This window comes from Cibotium barometz, chromosome 48 (genome assembly GCF_041138505.1).
Source record: "Cibotium barometz isolate CiBa-2024 chromosome 48, ASM4113850v1, whole genome shotgun sequence".
NCBI lineage: Eukaryota > Viridiplantae > Streptophyta > Polypodiopsida > Cyatheales > Cibotiaceae > Cibotium > Cibotium barometz.
In genome coordinates this window covers 3,719,359-3,737,741 of record NC_141093.1, presented here as the reverse complement: position 1 = coordinate 3,737,741, position 18,383 = coordinate 3,719,359, and the positions used below count along the sequence as shown (strand labels likewise).

Here is an 18,383-nt window from a genome sequence, read left to right as displayed (position 1 = left end):
TGCTTAGAGTGGAACCTTGGCTGACTCATCCCGGACTGGGCTCACATGGGACTAGTTTCCATTCCAGGTCCTAGGTCCTACACCTTCTGTTCAGATTGGTGAAGAAGCTCCGTTGTGTTGCTTTTATCTCGGACTCTATGTGATCTTCGAGGGCCGTCCTCTGTGGTCCACTCGGAGGGTAGCTCCGTGACACCCGACTCCCGAAGGGTGTCTAACAACCACCTAGGTACTCGAACAGATCGTGGAGCCTCCTGTGGTCGCGGGGGCTCTACTCCAGCTGCGGGCCCAACCTCCTGTACTAACTGAGGTTGATCAACTGGAATGATGGTCTGGGAATCATCATCAGACTCCTCTGGATCTCCAAGAAGTGGCGGCTCCTCGACAGTGGATACTGGAACATGCTCGTCAAAGACCACATCCCGGCAGACAACAATCTCATTCTTGTCTGGATCATAGAACCTGTATCCCTTGGAAAGAGAGTTATACCCCACAAATACAAGCTTGCGGGACTTGGAGTCAAGCTTCCCCCTCTGCTTTTGCGGAATATGTACATACGCGTCACTCCCAAAGACACGGAAGTGCGAGACATCAGGTTTCCTGTCAAAGTATGCCTCAAATGGAGTCATATGGGGTACTGAAGTCGTCGGAGATCGGTTGAGGGTATGGAGAGCCGTTGCCACAGCCTCTCCCCAAAGTGGACGAGGAAGATCACGATGCTCCAGCATGGTCCTCGCCATCTCCACGACAGTCCTGTTCTTGCGTTCGACAACTCCATTCTCCGAAGGCGATCCAATATTGGCCAGTTCCCTTTTGATGCCATGATCTGCATAAAATCTGAGAAATACGGTCGAGGAGAATTCACCTCCTTTATCAGCCCTAAGAGTCTTGACCTGAAATCCAGACTTTTTCTCCACCATCACGTGCCAATCCTTGAACCGTGCAAAAGCTTGGTCCTTCTGGGAAAGAAAGTAGACCCACGTGAATCTGGTACAATCATCAACAAGCAGCATAAAGTAGAGAGATCCTCCCAAAGATGGTGTCTGCTGAGGTCCACACAAGTCAGTGTGAATCAACTCCAATGGTTTCGAAGCCCGCCTGGAAGCCTGCTTCGGAAAGGATTCCCTGTGCTGCTTACCACGTATGCAAGAACTGCAACGCCCTTGCCTACTACCAACATCTGGCAAGCCAACCACCATCTGGTCTCGGAAAGCTCGCCTCAATGCATCCACATTTAAGTGGCCAAAACGAAAGTGCCACAATGCATCCACATTTAAGTGGCCAAAACGAAAGTGCCACAAATCGCCGATCTGAGAACTTGTCAATGAGGAGAGTGCAGAGAGCTTGTAGATACCATTCTCCACACCGCCTTCCCAAACAACCTGGCTAGTCTCATGGTCCCTTAGAGCAACTGAATGCTCCTCAAATTCCACCCGAAAGCTAGTCTTGCATACTTCATGCACTGACAGAAGATGAAAACCCAGAGCAGGGACATAAAGAACACGGGAAACATGCTTGCCCCCCTTGCCGTCGGGAATAATCTCCATCCGGCCCTCACTATGTATCGGAATAGTGGAGTTATCGCCAATAAAGATGCGACCTGACTGCCGTTTCAGATCCAGAAAGAAGTCACGGGATGGAGTCATGTGCCTGGAAGCACCAGTGTCAAGAATCCATTCCCAGGTATCCTTCGCGGTGAAGCCAGCTGCCTCCTCGCTCTAAGATGATGAAGCATCGGAGTCCACCATCTCTAAGTGCACAAATGCCGGAGTCTTTGCTGAGGAATCAGCACTCTTCCCTGTCCGCTTAGGGCACTTCCTCCAATAGTGGCCTTTCTCGCCACAATCATTACAGGATCTTTCGGCCTTCAGCTTCTCTTGTTCTGAATCAGGCTTCTTCTCAGAAGACTTCTCCGGTGAAGCCTTTCCTTTGCCCTTGTTGTTATTCCGGCCTTTCGACTGTTGGCTAGTTAAGGCCTCCGAACCTCTGTTGTGAGGAGGGTTCGTGAAACGTTCCTCCTGGTCCAAGACCATTGGCACAAGCTCCTCCCAAGTAATGGTGCTGAGCTTGCCACTCGTAATCAACGAGGAATAGAAAGTAGAATACTGAGCAGGCAAGTGGGACAGCGAAGTGATGGCCATGTCTTCAGATGATCTCTCTTTCCCAACTTGTAGGACTTCTTGTTGAAGGGCCTGCAGCTTGTTAATGTGTTCCCGCATCGTCGAAGACTTTGCAGGGTTCATAACCCACGTCTGCACTTCCAAGGAGATCCGTTTCATGGGTGATACCCTGTTATACAAAGAAGCCAAGTGCTCCTATGTGCCTCTCGCCAGCGTCATGTGCTTCACATGATTGATCACTTGTGGTGTGCAGTTGAGGAAAATAAATGACCGGACCTTGCCGTTGACACGATCCCACATGTGTGCCTGTGCCTCTCGGTCCTTCCTTGTCGATAGTAACTCCCCTTCCTCTGCTTCCGGCCGTGGAACCCCGATGATGATAAAATCAGCAAGGTCATATGACTCTAGCACCGACTCCATCATGACCTTCCAGATGCCGTAATTGGACCCGTCCAACTGACGATCCACAGGGAACGTGGGGAGAGTCGGAATCTTCACGTGCTTCTCAGCTATCTCTAGTAAATCTGCCATCGCAGGGAGTAACCTGAAAGGGTGGGTGGGTGGGAAAAAAAAACTGTAAAACCTGCAAGTGGCTGTCCAGCCCCTTTGGCCCGCCTTTCTCTTGCACCTTCTCTTCCCGTACAGTCCAGAACAGTCCACCAATCAGCAACCTAACGCTCCCCCTCTTGCTCAGAAAAACTCCCAAGATCTATCTCGAGCCTAGGGCTCTGATACCATGTCAGAATATGCAGCGGAAATGATGATCAAACTTGGGTATACAAGAGCAAGTTGAATGCAGAAAATAGACAGCACAAGAAACACAGAGAGATAGGTGTGTAAACTCTTCTCTATACACAAGATCACGCAAAAATTTGAATGAGGAAGTGGTGGGGGCATGGGGCCTATTTATATGCCCCTATGAGAGCAGTCGGCCAGCACTGAAGGGCCTCCACGACTGCATGAGCAGTCGGCCAGCAATGAAAAGGTCCGCGACTGCATACATCCAGTCGGCCAGCAATGAAAAGGTCCGCGACTGCATACATCCAGTCGGCCAGCAGTCCAGAAGCCCACAAATGATGTGTGGGCAGTCGGCCAGCCACAGGACTGTAGATGGGACAGTCGGCCAGCCCTGAAGTGCTCCTGCCAACCTCTGGCATCCCTCCCCACCACTGGAAAAAATGGGAAAAATAGGGAAAAATACAGGGAGTGAGGAAAAATGATAAAACACCTTATAAAGGGCGGGCACACTTACAACAGAGGCCCTGGTGTATAAATATAGATAGGAGATGACTTCTAACAATTCAATCCTCTAGGGATTGGGTCTTTAGGGGTCCAGGTAGGGACCAGAATTTTGGTGTTTATTACCCTTTTATGAAGACAGCCTAGGGCTGTAGCAAAGTACCCTTTTTGTACTATATAAATATACTGAATTTTCCAGCATATCTCTCTCTCTCTCTCTCTCTCTCTCTACTCTCTCTCCATATCTGCGTTTTGCATCAGATGGTTTCCAGTAGTGTTTAGGGCTGAAAAAAGACCCCCAGAGCTTCCGCGTGTTACATTGGTATCAGAGCATCAGGCTTAGCAAAGCTAAACATTGAATCAGTCCCATATGATGGTGTACAGGTCCAAGGTACAGGAAAGTACACGGATACAAAGCCCAAGGCAAGGAACACAGAATCGGGAAGAGCTCCCAAGAGGTTTGTTGGTGGTGTTCCACAAAGCCAGAGGGGATGGCAGTGCTGTGAGCCAGATAGGTTCTCGGGCAACGGTCCCAAGGGAGGAATATCCTCCAAGGGGTGATGTGAGAGTGCCAGACTCATTTCTCAAGAATGAAGATTAAGACAGTGTTCAGAGTCGGGGCAGGAATGGATTGTGGACTAGTTGGAAATAGATGCATAGATCTTAGTCTATGACAGAGTGGTTTGGAGAACGGGCCGGGCTTTCAGAGAAAAGGGTTGCCAGGGATGGATGGATGACAGAGGGACTTCGGGAAAAGATTGGGATGATAATAGTCATCCAAGAACAGTTTGGAATCCCGTCATCAAGTTTAGCAGAGGGGGATGTCATGTGCATGAAAGATGCCATGGACATTCGCAGGTGCTGATCCAGAAGAGGCAGCCAGATAAATAGTATGAACCAGATTTTAGGAGCATCAGGGTGCAGATGAGGTAGTAGCTTGGACTCGAAGCCAGGGCATGGATGATGCGCTGTCGGCTGAACCAAGAACGAACCCAAGAGCTGTCGGCTGATTACAGAAGGTGGGCAGCTGGACTAGAACGGAAGCGGTTGGCCAACCAGAGGCGGCGCTGCGTTTTATGGTTTAAAGCCAAGACTGTTGGCCGACCAACAGTCGGCCAGTTCTCCAAGGAAATAAAGGGCCTATAAATAGGCAAGGTAGCTCATCATTGTACTCATTTAATCCTCTAGGGATTGGGTCTTTAGGGGTCCAGGTAGGGACTAGAATTTCGGTGTTTATCACTCTTTTATGAAGACAGTCTAGGGCTGTAGCAAAGTACCCTTTTTGTACTATATAAATATTTAGGATTTTCCAGCATATCTCTCTCTCTACTCTCTCTCCATATCTGCGTTTTGCATTAGATGGTTTCCAGTAGTGTTTAGGGTTGAAAAAAGACCCCCAGAGCTTCCGCGTGTTACAAATATTCACTAAAAATTACATTCTATTGCATTGTTTGATGCAAACTAAGCCTAATACAAACTATGTGCAAGCCCTAAGAACATGAAAAACCACAATAACAACAACAAAACAACAAATTAAGCTAAAAATTAAGCAAAAAGCATTCTTTTCAAAAACAAAAAAGAGAGCTATTCTACACCAAATCTCATACAAATTACCATCAAATCCATATCTTTTTCATGGGAAACCATTAATCGAGATAATAAGCAATGAGTTATGCGTAGATTAGAGGAAAAACGATGGAAAAAGCCAAGGGATGGCTCCCCGGCAATGGCGCCAAAAATGTTAAGGCTCACCCTAACCCTCTTTGAAACACATCCAAAAAGAGATCACCTTGTGAACCGCAATTGTCTAAGGATTTTTCCAATGGCCGAGCTTGTATGTGAGGATTATGTTGTTAATCCCTCATATTGTGTACTAATTACTAAAGTACTTAGCTTAGAGAACAAGAGACTTCAGGAGAACACTTGAGAGAAGATTGAATTGATTAAACTGAGTACAATAGGTCTCTTATATAGGAGATGAAGAGACACATTTGAAGAGGCATGTCCTTTGACGAAAGGACATGACCATGACGAAAGGATACAACTTTAGGCTAAGGGATGTGGAGGCACAACCATTCGTCAAGAGATACAACCATTCGTCGAAGGGATGTGGCTAGTCGATGAAGAGGTACATCCTTTGGCGAAGAGTCGCAACCAATCGAGGGTAGGGGTTCCCTTGGCTGGTTACTCCTTGCATCTGCAACAGGAATCAGCAATGAAGAGAGTATCTGATACATACATACGTCACAATCGTGACATTCCCTCCCATTTAAAATAAAACCTATGTGTCAAATGATAGACATCCGTTTGTCAAAGAACTCCTGAAGAAGATTAGGGTACTGCTGCATTTCTTCATCTGTTTGCCAAGTGGAATCAGACTCATCCAAATCCATCCACTTCACAAGAAATTCTGTAGTCAACTTTCTTCTTGTTTCCTTATGGGAATTATTATAAGCAAATTCCACGAGTGGCAAATAATCTTCCCATGATGCCAAACGGGATTGAATGTAATGTTGAATCATTTCTTCCAAAATCTGATTGACTCTTTCAGCCTGTCCATCTATTTGAGGATGATAGGCTGAACTGAACAACAAATTTGTGCCAAGAGATTTGAACAAAGACGTCCAAAAATGTCCAGTGAACTTTGGATCTCTGTCAGAGATAATGGTCTTCGGCAAACCATGCAATTTGAAGACATGTTGCACGAACAATGACGCCACATCTGGGGCTGAAGCAACTTTCTTGCAAGGAATGAAATGCGCCATTTTGGAAAATCGATCAACCACCACAAGAATCTGAGCATTGCCTTTGGATGAACGAGGCAAAGTGGTAATAAAATCCATACTGATACTTTCCCATCTCTCATTGGGAACTGGCAATGGTTGAAGTAACCCTTGAGGAAGTTGTCGAGAGGCTTTCATTATCTGACACGAATGACAAGCTTTGACAAATTTGATAACATCTTGTTGCATCTGAGGCCAGAAGTATGTAGCAGACAAAAGCCGATATGTCTTGTTGATATCAGGATGAGCAGCATAAGGAACTTCATGATGCTCTTGAATGAGAATCGTCGGCAATGAAGTATTGTGAGGCACACAAATGCGATCAGAAAAGAACAGCAACTCATCTATGATGGTGTAGGCTGCAAACATGTTCATTTCTGCAGGACTGGGATTAGAAGATTTGAGAGCACGGAACGCATCTCCAAAATCTCTATCAGTCAAATACTTATTTTTGAAACAAGCAGGGATTTCCATTTGTACATCTGTGATGGCAAAATTAGTGGCTCGAGGCATGTGGCTCAAAGCATCTGCAACCACATTATGAAGACCAGGAACATATTGGATAATCATGTGGAAATTAGCCAAGAATTCAACCCATCAGCCTTGTCGAGAGTTCATAACAGGTTGAGTGAAAATGTAGTCAGAGATTGATGATCTGAACGTACAACTGAATCTGCTCCAAGAAGATAATGTCTCCAAGTTCGATAAGCATGCACGATTGCCAAAAACTCCTTATCATACACAGGATACTTGCTTTGAATGGCTGAAAACTTCCTGCTGTCAAAAGCAATGACACGATCATTCTGCATCAAAACTCCACCAGAAGCACGATCTGAGGCATCTGTCATTACATCAAAGGGCTGGGTGGGATCTGCAATGGCCATGACCGGGGTTGTCGTCAAGGCATGCTTGAGATCATTGAAGGATTGTTCAGCTTCAGAAGACCACTGAAGTTTGTCCAGCTTTGTCAATTGTGTCAAAAGGGCAGCAATCTCTGAAAACCTATGCACCTTGCTGTGATAAAAGTTAGCAAGTCCCAAGAAAGATCGAACATCTGAAATGGTGAGAGGCAAAGGCCAATCCACTATCGCTTGAATCCTCTTAGGATCTACTGCAATCCCATTAGCAGAAATGATGTGACCAAGATATTCCACATGGTTCTTGAAAAATTCGCTTCTTGTTGATGTACAACATATTGGTGCGTAGTACTTCAAAGACAATCTGTAAATGCTCTTTGTGATCTACCATAGATCGGATAAAAACCAGAATATCATCGAGATAAATGATCACAAACTTGTCCAAGTATGGCCCAAAAATTTCATTCATCAGGGTCATGAAAGTGGCAGGGCATTGGTTAACCCAAAAGGTATGACCAATCTTTGCACCAAGCAATTGGTCGAACAACTCATCGATGCGAGGCAAAGGGAATTTGTTCTTGATTGTCAGCTTGTTGAGAGCACGGTAATCAATGCAAAGCCGCATTGATCCATACTTCTTTTTGACAAGCAAAATCGGGGCTCCGAAGGGACTTTTGCTGGGACGGATGTGACCTTTGTCCAGCAACTTCTGTAATTGCTTTTGTATCTCCTGAGATTCAGAGTAAGAAACACGGTATGGAGCTCGGGTTGGAGGAGGTTGACCTGGGATAAGATCAATCGGGTGATCCACAGGACGAGGAGGAGGCAATGTCGTCGGAAGATCATTCGGAAACAGATCTTGAAAAGGCCTGAAGAAGGGTTGCTCCAAGTAAGCAGTTGTTGATGACGAGGTTTGAGATTGCTCACTAGTTTCTGCTTCAATCTCCCGTAACATGACCAAGGATGTTGTACAGTCACGTTTGCGGATGAGGCGTTTGACTTGCAGGGCAGAAACAACAGTGATGGGTTTGGCACTAAAAAGGCCACGAAGTTCCAGCTCTCGACCATCATGGTATAACTGGATTGAATGAGAACGAAAGCTGATCACTGGATCATATCGATACTGCCAAGATTGTCCCAGTATCATGTCATAATGTGACAACGGCATCACTGAAAAATTAAGGTGATCTTGGTAATCTTGGATCTGGAACTGAAGCTGTTGCACCTTTTTGTTACAATTAAGGAAGGAACCATCAGCAAGCTCTACTTGAAAAGCATCCACAAAATGTCGGGTCTGTAGGCGAAGCTTGTGAACCAAAGAAGTGCCCACAAAATTAGTGGAACAGCCACTGTCCACCAGCACATTGATGGGATGGTCGCCAATGAAACCTAGAAGACTAAGGACCTGCTTGGAAAGATTCACCGAAACAGGGTTGGTACTTTGGCCATTAAGCATCAGGGTACTGCCCAATCTATTTACTCAATTTCCCGTTCCAAGCAGTACTGACAACTTCAGAAACGCGAACAGAACAAGCTATTTGTTTGTTTTTGTCTTTCATAGGAGACGGGTCATGAGCAGCATGGTGGCAACTGTCCACCTGAGAATTGCGCCGAGTGTTTGAGGGCTTAGGGCGTTGCGGACATTCATACCACCGGTGATCGCTAGAACAAATTGTACAGAGGCCTGGACGACTAGGTTGGGATGAAGTGGCAGTTGATGAAGAGGTTTGCTGTCCTGAAGGGGTTTCTCTCTTGAAGTTGCGCCGATCAATTCTGCGACGGTCCTATCGGGACCGATCTCGATTTTTGCTGCGAGAGGATTCGTCTGAGAGGATCATGCGTTTGACGTGGGAGCTTGCCCGGAGAAGCGCGACTGGAAGGACTGTTGTCCAGAATATGGGTGACTTCAAAGCCGGAGACAAATCTGTGAAGTTTGACACATATCATGGAGAACATGATGCATCAAAGGCACTTGCTTTTATTGCCCAGTTTGATATTGCTTTCAGTGATGAGGATTTCACTCAGAAATCCATGATCCGGCATGTAAGCATGTTCATGAAAGGCACTACTGCCCATTGGTGGCTCACGGAGAAGCTCTCACCGAATCCTGTTAGATCATGGGAAGAGTTCAAGGAGAGGTTCTATGCTCAATTCTTGCCTCCCAATGCATTGAATGAGATAACAATGAAGTGGGATTGGGTAAAGCAAAATGAGGGGGAATCGGTAAATGCATATGTACAAAAGTTTTGGAATCGCCGAGAGTTGGCCTCCATCTGAGGATCGGCGGGTGGCACGTTGTCGTGCGAAGTCGACATCTGGAGAACTCAGAGAGAGTACCGAGGTGAAGCAGGAAAGGTCCACCCGAAATGTAGGATGGAAGGAACAGCTGCTGCTGGAGAGGCAGTAACGGGGTCCTCGTACTCGAAGTCGGGGTCCTCCACTTCCTTGGGATTGTCCTCGGAGGTTACTTTGTCTGCTTCCACTTCTTCGTTTGGTTCCGCCAAAGAGCTGGTCACTGGAGATAATGGAGTATAATCGGGGACGAAGATCTCGCAGGAGAATGTCACAGGAGGGCGCGTGGAGGAGATATTGCGGACGCCATCCACACTGCACTCTGGAAGAAAGTGTGCCAACTGAGGGTACCGTGACAGAAAGTACTCGAAATGAGTAAGGTGTAGTGGCTCGCAGGTGAGGAAAATAGTCCAGATCGCCCAAGTGTCGGGCTCGGTTACATGCGGGCTGCTGACATGTATGCGGTACACCTGTGAGGCCGGGGCTACTGGGATAGGAGAGTCTGAGAGACTTGGAATCCACCCAGCATCGGCGGAAAGTGGCACCGGTTCCGGAGTGGGGGTACGAGGAGGGCTGTGTTCGGGAAGAAGAGCCTAAGGGATCTCGTCGATGTAACTCAGGTAGGAGATGTGCATGTCGGGCTCCTCTGGAAAGTTGTCCATGAAGCATGCACGTAGATGGCGAGGGTGCACAGACGGTGTAGCGTGGGCAGAGTTGGGAAAACCCACTGACCGCGGGGAGGAAGATGGTCGCCGAATCGCCGGGGAGAGGGGGGCGAACGTGAAGATGGCGACATCTTGACAGCCGGGGGGAGGTGGTTGTAGCTGAATCGCTAACGGACAGGGGTGTCGGTTCACACTAGCGCACGCCCGTTTTTTTTTTGGAAGATTGAAGACCCACGTGTCAATGTTATGTATTAATAATTTTTTTTTTTTGATGGTGTAAAGGTGATGGGCGTGGATCGCGTAGCCGCCCGGAGGAAATAAAAGGTGTGCCGCTTTCGAAAAGGCGCCGCTTCGAAAAGGCGTCGCTAGCGAGTAAGCGAAGAGGTGGATGGCGGTCGCTATTCGGCGGCGAGGGGCTCAGGGCCGGCAGCTGCACGAAGCAAGCGAGGGGGTCACGGCCTGCAGTGCAAGAAGCGGGGGGGGGGGGGGGGGGGGGGGGGGGGGGCTCCTTATTTAGCAGAGAGGGGGGAGTTCCTGCCATGCAGCGAACGACTACCACCACCGTGAGGGAGGTTTTACACCAAGTCCGCCATCGCTCCAACACATTTATGGGTTGTCAAGGGGGGAGAACACTAAGTGAAGAGGCTAAGTGGCCCGCATAACCCACGGGGGGAGGAAAAACAAAATTATTTTACATCACCATGGGCTAAGCTTCACGCCAAGTCCACCATCGCTCTGCTGCTTCCATACAACACCGAGAAAAGGGGTGGACGAGGGAGTGCCGCGGAGAGGGTGAGGGCTTCACAACCCACGGGTAGGAAAAATTTTGCTCTGATACCATTGTGAGGATTATGTTGTTAATCCCTCATTGTGTACTAATTACTACTTAAGTACTTAGCTTAGAGAACAAGAGACTTCAGGAGAATACTTGAGAGAAGATTGACTAGACTTGAAATGATTAAACTGAGTACAATAGGTCTCTTATGTAGGAGATGAAGAAACACATTTGAAGAGGCATGTCCTTTGACGAAAGGACATGGCCATAGACGAAAGGATACAACTTTAGGCTAAGGGATGTGTCTATTCGATGTAGAGGCACTACCATTCATCAAGAGATACAACCATTCGTCGAAGGGATGTGGCTATTCGATGAAGAGGTACATCCTTTGGCGAAGAGTCGCAACCAATCAAGGGTAGGGGTTCCCTTGGCTGGTTACTCCTTGCATCTGCAACAGGAATCAACAATGAAGAGAGTATCTGATACATACATACGTCACAATCGTGACATTGTAACCCTTGAGGTCTCCTAGCTTTGTAACTCCTTGAGAAGAAATTTCACTGCGCCTCTCGCAAGCATTGTCACACCGCCATGTTGCACTACGGGTACTCGTCCCTCCTCTCACCTCACTTCACTTACACACACTCACTAGCATGCATTAGGGAGAGATATTAACAAGACGATTAGCAAGAGTAAGACTCAATTGCACAATGGGAGAGTTTATTGTATTATGAGAGAGATTCACTTATATACATGGCTCTATAAGTGTTCACACTCACTTAAACTGTTGCCGGCCGGACACTTTAGGCTCATAAGAGGCCGAATGCTATTATAATGACCACTCATAATATAACCATGAAGTACATCACTTAGGACTTCATCCTAACTTGCTACCACACGCTCTTGAAGCAAGAATTTCCATAATACTCTGTCACACCATTATGAGAGCACCCGTCTAAGTTGAAGCTTTGGACACTATTGCTTCATAATACTAGGACTTCATAATATCACTTAGGACTTCATCCTAACTTGCTACCACACGCTCTTGAAGCAAGAATTTCCATAATACTCTGTCACACCATTATGAGAGCACCCGTCTAAGTTGTAGCTTTGGACACTATTGCTTCATATCTTGAATGTATGATCCTTTGGTGTATCTATCGTGACGCCTTGATGTAAGATAATGGCGATAGATCTTGTTAACCCTAGAATTAGGTTAACAGAAATTTCCAATCCAACCAAAATTCTAGGAATCTTTTCATGATCTGACGGAAGGCGCATAGCCTCCAAATGGTCTGTCAATAAAGCTGGATAGTCCTCGAAAAAGTCTTTGTTAAGCCAAATCGCTACATGAATCTCTTAGTCTTGAAACTTCATGAGGAACTGTCTTTGTCTTCGGCTTGAGCCATGCTTGAAGCTGTCGCAAGAGTGAGTGGCTTTCTCGAGTCATCCTCTCGAGAGGATGAACTTTAGTAAATATAATGGTAAACTTGATCCCACAACCCTTTATTCGTTGTTGCATCAATTTGAAGCTTATTTTGCTGGAGTTAGAAGAAATGATACTGATAGAGTGATCTTGGCTAGTTGGTATGTGGAAGGTGAGGCCATTCCATGGTGGACCGAGGGGGCTCATGTCCACACCAGATTAGGTATGGCAGATTATGTTTGGGATGAGTTGGTCCTCGATCTTAAGCGACGATTTCTACAGCTCCAATACCATGAGTGGCTCAAAGATGAGTTCAGGGGGCGCGTTTTGACGCACAACCAGTCCTGGAGTTTGCCAATAAAGTTTCGAACTTATGGTTGCAATCGAGCATATCTGACAAGGACAAGAAAGGGAAGTTCTTTTATATCCTTGACATGCAAATCTAGTGGGAGGTGCGTATGTCTCGGCCAGTCACCTTCGAGGATGCACTCTTGCTTGCGCAAAGTGCTGAAATGAAGTACAATGATGGAAAGCCCAAGACTTCCCAGCCTTCCACTCCCAAGGCACCCGCCTCCTCGAGGGGAAAAGGTCCAGAATCAAACTTGACCAACGCGCCCAATCTTAATCTAGACCAGAAAGCTCAGGTAATCAAGACCGGTGGGAAATTGAGTGCTAAAGAGATCGCTCAGTACAACAAGGAGGGTAGTTGTTTCTTTTGCTACACAAAAGGACACACTGCTAAGGATTGTTTGAAGAAGACTACCACTCCACAGATGACCATCCTAGCCTCCCAAACGGCCGTTCCTTATTCTTCGTACCCTAGTTCTTTGATTAGTGCAATCATTAGCCAGGAGCTTAAAGATAAGCAAAAGGGCACCCAAGACCAGGAGTATGAGCACAACGAATTGCTTAAGGCTTTTGGCTACATAGGTGGCCAAAGAGTCATTGCCTTTTTTGATGGTGGCAACACGAGGATGTGGTCACGGAACAGGCCGCTCGGTGAGTCCGATTCCTACTGACTTTGGTAGAGAGGAAGGTTGAGGGATTTAGCATAGGAATGACGATGAGCATCAAGTTTGAAGCTCAAAGTGCTAAATTAGGGATTCAAGGCATAGAGATTGTGTGAGATTTTATGGTTGTCTCTCTTGCAGACATAATTTTGGGAATTCAATGGTTTCACAAGTTCCAGCCAGATATTGATTGGGATAGACACATTGTTTGGATCACCCGGAAGGTGTCCAAAGTCTCAGTCTGAGCCTGGAACCTTGAACTTTTCGCTCATAAATCACTTGCAAGCTAAACAAGAAATTAGGAAAGGTGCTTCGCAACAATCTCCCTCCCCAACTTCCCCCGTCTAGACTGGAGGACCACAAGATAGACCTTCTCCTAGGCTCGGATCCCATGAGCAAGTTTTCTTATCGCTTGTCCAAGGCAATGGAATCGGAGTTGGACTGCCAACTCCAAGAACATCGCCCTAGTGTGTTGCCATTTGCAGCCCTGATCATGATCGTCAGGAAGAAAGATGGGTCTTCCTGATTGTCTTGATTATGGTGCACTCAATAAGCTGACTATCAAGAGTAAGTTCTCGATGCCTTGAATAGATTACATTCTTGGAGGCTGAATGGGACCAAGGTGTTCTCGAAACTGGATTTGAAGAGTGGGTACCACCAAGTTAGGATTGTTGAGGGGGACATCCCCAAGACAGCCTTCTGTACGGAACGGGCTCACTATGAATTTGTGGTCATGTCTTTTGGCTTGACAAACGTCCCAGCCACATTCAACCACATGATGATGCGGATCTTCAGGGACTTAATTGGAAAGTGTGTCTTCATATTTTTGGACGACATATTGGTATTTTCAGCTACAGTTAAGTAGCATGATATTGATGTGGAGAAAGTCTTGAAGTTGCTGGGAAGCAACGAGTTCTATGTCAATGAGAAGAAGAGTTTTATTTGTTCAAGGTTCACTACCTTGGATACATAATTAGTGCTGAGCAGGGTTGTTTCCGTACGACGTACGACGGCATATTGTACGGTATGATACTGTACGTGCTCGTATGGATTTTTTCAAAAAATATTTTTTTTTTCTAAAAAAAATTTATTATTTTTGATAGATAATGGTCTTTATTTTGCTTATCTATGGTTGTTTGAACTTTCTCTGTACTATGATGCTTCCCTCCTTTCTAAAATACTCCATATCTGGACTTGGAAATACCTAAGTTTATAAGTATTTTTTTAAAACACCGTATTTTATCGTACGATAAGAAATTTTTTTATATCGTACCGTATTTTCCCGTACGGTATCGTATCGTACGAATTGTACGGTATCGTACCTGACAACTATGGTGCTGAGGACATCCGACTTGATCCAACCAAGGTGGCCGAGATTGTCAATTGGGAGATACCACAAATCGCATGACATTAGATCCTTTGTTGGGCATTTAAGAACCTCAAGGTGGCTTTGTCAGAAGCTCCTTGTCTAGTGCTTGCCTTGTGGGACGAGCCGTTCCAAGTAATCACCGATGCGAGTAACATCACGATTGGAGCTTTGTTACAACAGAATGGCCATCTCGTAGCTTACATGTCCGGTAAGTTACTACTCGTGGAAAAGAATTACTTGGTTTGCGATTGGGAACTCCTAGCAATAATTCAAGCCATGAAACATTGGAAGTATTTCCTTTATGGCCGAGAATTCGAGGTTTGCACTGACCATCATGCATTACGCTGGATGCAGACAATGCCAAGTGCATAGTGGAGTGACCGTCAGCACTGTTGGAGCCAAATTTTCCAGCAATTTGGTGGTATGATTGAGTATCTTCTAGGAAAGACCAACCAAGTGGCCGATGCTTTGAGCAGGCAAGGAATAGTGACCTTGATTCAAAACACTAGACTTAACCTTGTTGGTCTGGGACTAGACGACATGAAGTACACGTACACGGATTCCACACAGTGGGAGTAGGCATTGGATGACACATGATCATGCCACTTTTTGATACGGGACGGTTGGCTTTTCTACAAGGCCGACTTTGTGTCATGAAGTTGTTTAGGACAGCTCTTCTCCATGATGTCCATGACACCATCACTGTTGGTCACCGGGAGCATAAATTCGATGGAAAAGCTAGAAAGGCAGCCAAGAATGAGGCGAGATGTGTTCACTCTTGTGCAACACTGTGACGTTTGGCATAATGTGAAAGCTTCTTGTGTGAAAGACCTTTCCAAGATATATTGATGGATTTTGTCACAAATTTGCCTCCCAGTCCGGGTAAGCATAATACTCAATGCTTAACTATTGTTGATAGATTTAGTAAATTTGTTATGCTTATTCCATGCAGGGCGAATGTGACTACCGAAGATGTTACCATTTGTTCATTTGGCATTGGTACCCGAGTGGGGGGATTCCTAGGACCATAGTGTCAGACCGAGATGCCAAGTTTACCAGTCATTTCTGGAGGGCATTTGTTGACAAGTGTCTAGAGTGCAACCATAGGGGGAGAGATGATAATCAACAAGATAATCAGCACAATATTAAAGGGGTTGAGGAAGTATAAGATGTAGTGGAAAGCATGAATTCATTATGGAAGTAGGTCCCTTTTATAGGAGAAACCTCATTACATATGCTAGATGTGATGCCACCACATATGCTAAATATGATTCCATAGTATGTGTCACGTGTATCCCGCACTTGGATGCCACGTAGACATATCTGTACAGAAGGTGTAGGACCTGGGATGGTAAACTAGTCCCATGTGAGCCCAGTCCGGGACGAGTCAGCCAGGGTTCCATCATCCTAGTCGTCCGAGGTCAGGTGTGCATTGTCCTGCACATGAGTCCAAGGTCAGGTGTGCATTGTTTGCACATGAAACAGTGCCAGTTCGCGCTGTGAGTCTCCCTCTGGAATGATGTCAATGATTCTGTGTATCTGGTATGGTACTAGATGCCAGATCATTGTGTAGACAAGTTAGGGTTTGCATATAGGAAAGGGGCCAGCCCATAGGGCTACCCCAAGTACTTGTGTGGGCATGGTGACAATGTAAAACCACCCCCATGAGGGCCAAGAAGGCCCTGGTTGTACCCACCAGCCATGGGAGGGCCATAGGAGTGCTTTAGGACAGTCCCAGGGCTCTTGCAAGGGTAACTATCTGGTTATCCAGCCCTAGGGGATTGTAGGGCAAGTATGGGGCAGCCCATACAGGCTGCCCGGTCTCCAAACAGCAACTTTACATTGCCCAGGCCTATTAGAAACTAGGCGCCAAGTGCCCAACCAACAAGGGAAAGCATTTAATGCTGAATAATCAGTCGTGGGATGATTTATGACAGCCGCCTGGATTATAACTGGCCGAGTGCCTTTTCTGGGTAGTATAAATACTTGAGCCCACAATTCATTGTGTTATCTCATAATTCACCAAGAGCTAAGGCTAATCAAAGGGCCAAGACAGCCAAGGATTTGCTAACGCGGAAGGGTTGAAGGACTGCAGGTCAAGGGCAGAGTTATCACAGCCAAGAAAGGTCAAGTTTTCTCTATTTTCTTTTCAGATTTGCATCATTCTAATAAAGCAAATACACCATTCGTGGTGGGGGCCCTACAGAGGGCATTCGGGACCCAATATTGGGTCCTCGTTGTTGGGTGTTGGACTCACACACTCACTCACACAAACTTGCACATTAGGATTAGGTGTAGGATAGAGAAGCTCACATAGAAATGAGAGAGAGAGAGAGAGAGAGAGAGAGAGAGAGAGAGAGCCAAAAGTGTGGTATCCACAAAATGCAAGTCAACCCTTGCATGTGTGCCACATCCATATAATATAGAAATACAAAATATTATATGTTAGAGTGTCCTTTCACACTTGATGTCCAAGGGAAAAAACCACATGGGAAAAAGTGCCCTTGGTTAAGCCCTGTTCACACATAGCACTACCATAAGTGAGCATATGCCTACAAATCCCCCTTGTAGTGGAAGTGTGAACCTGTACAAGGTAGCAGATCACTCTCTGTATGAGAGTAAGCCCAAAGCTTTGCGGAAAGCTTCAAACTTTTCTCGAGGTAAAGCCTTTGTGAATAGATCTGCAACATTATCCTGTGTAGGGCAGTAAGATAAACTGAAATACTGGATTTCGTGCCACGGCCATAGCACTCTGGCTATCAGTGAGAATGGTGGTGGGTGTCTGTTGACACTCACGAAGATTAGCCAATAGTCTCCTCAACCATACACAATCTACTGTAGCTGTTGTAAAGACTGTCTTGTACTTAGCCTCACAAGTAGATGTAGCAACAGTGGGTTGCTTTTTACTCAACCAAGATATGCATGAACTGCCAAGAAAAAAACAATTCCCACTGGTGGATTGCCTGGTATCATAATCACCAGCCCAATCTGAATCACTGTATGCATAAAGCTTCAAGCTGCCCCCCTGGGATAGAACAAACCAAGATCCAGGGTACCCTTAAGATAACGAAAAATGCGTTTGACTGCTTGCCAATGCTTTGTGCCTGGGTTGTGCATGAATTTGCTCAACAAAGACACCCCAAAAGATATGTATGGCCTTGTGTTACACAAGTAAATGAGGCATCCCACTGCCTGGCTGTAAATGCCAACCTCAAAAGGCTCTCCAATATCATGCATAGGAAGCTGTACACCTGGTTCTACTGGAGTAGAAATGGGCTTACATTCATCCATGTGAAACCTTTTTAGCAAACTTTTTATGTACTTAGTTTGGTGCATAACAATGCCATCATTTGTATGCATAAACTGTATGCCGAGATAGTAGTGTAAAGGTCCCAAATCTGACATATCAAATTCAGCTTTCAAATCAGCTTTGAAATCTGAAATTTGTACTTTGCTAGTACCTGTAATGAGCATGTCATCTACATACAAGATGACTAAGAGAATATCGGCATCGGTTTTCTTCACATACAATGTGCTTTCAGCTGGACTATTCTCATAACCTTGGTTGGTTAGATGAGCATGTATCTTATCATACCAAGCTCTTGGAGCTTGCTTTAACCCATACAATGCTTTGTGTAACCTGCATACTTTATGTTCCTCACCAGGAACTACAAAACCAATGGGCTGATTTACATATACTTCCTCCTGTAAATCCCCATTGAAGAATGCAGTTTTGATGTCCAATTGATGCACTATCCATCCTTTATGTGCAGCCAATGCAATCACTGATCTTATTGTGGTCATTCTCGAAGTAGGAGCAAAAGTCTCTTCATAATCTATTCCCTTT

At 45.9% G+C, this 18,383-nt stretch overlaps 1 protein-coding gene across 2 annotated transcripts in view; it reads left to right on the top strand.

Annotated features, from left to right (window-relative positions):
• The window catches only part of LOC147610716 (sphinganine C4-monooxygenase 1-like), a 72,068-nt gene that overhangs the window by 4,005 nt on the left and 49,680 nt on the right, over nucleotides 1–18,383 (top strand). The window lies entirely within an intron of this gene.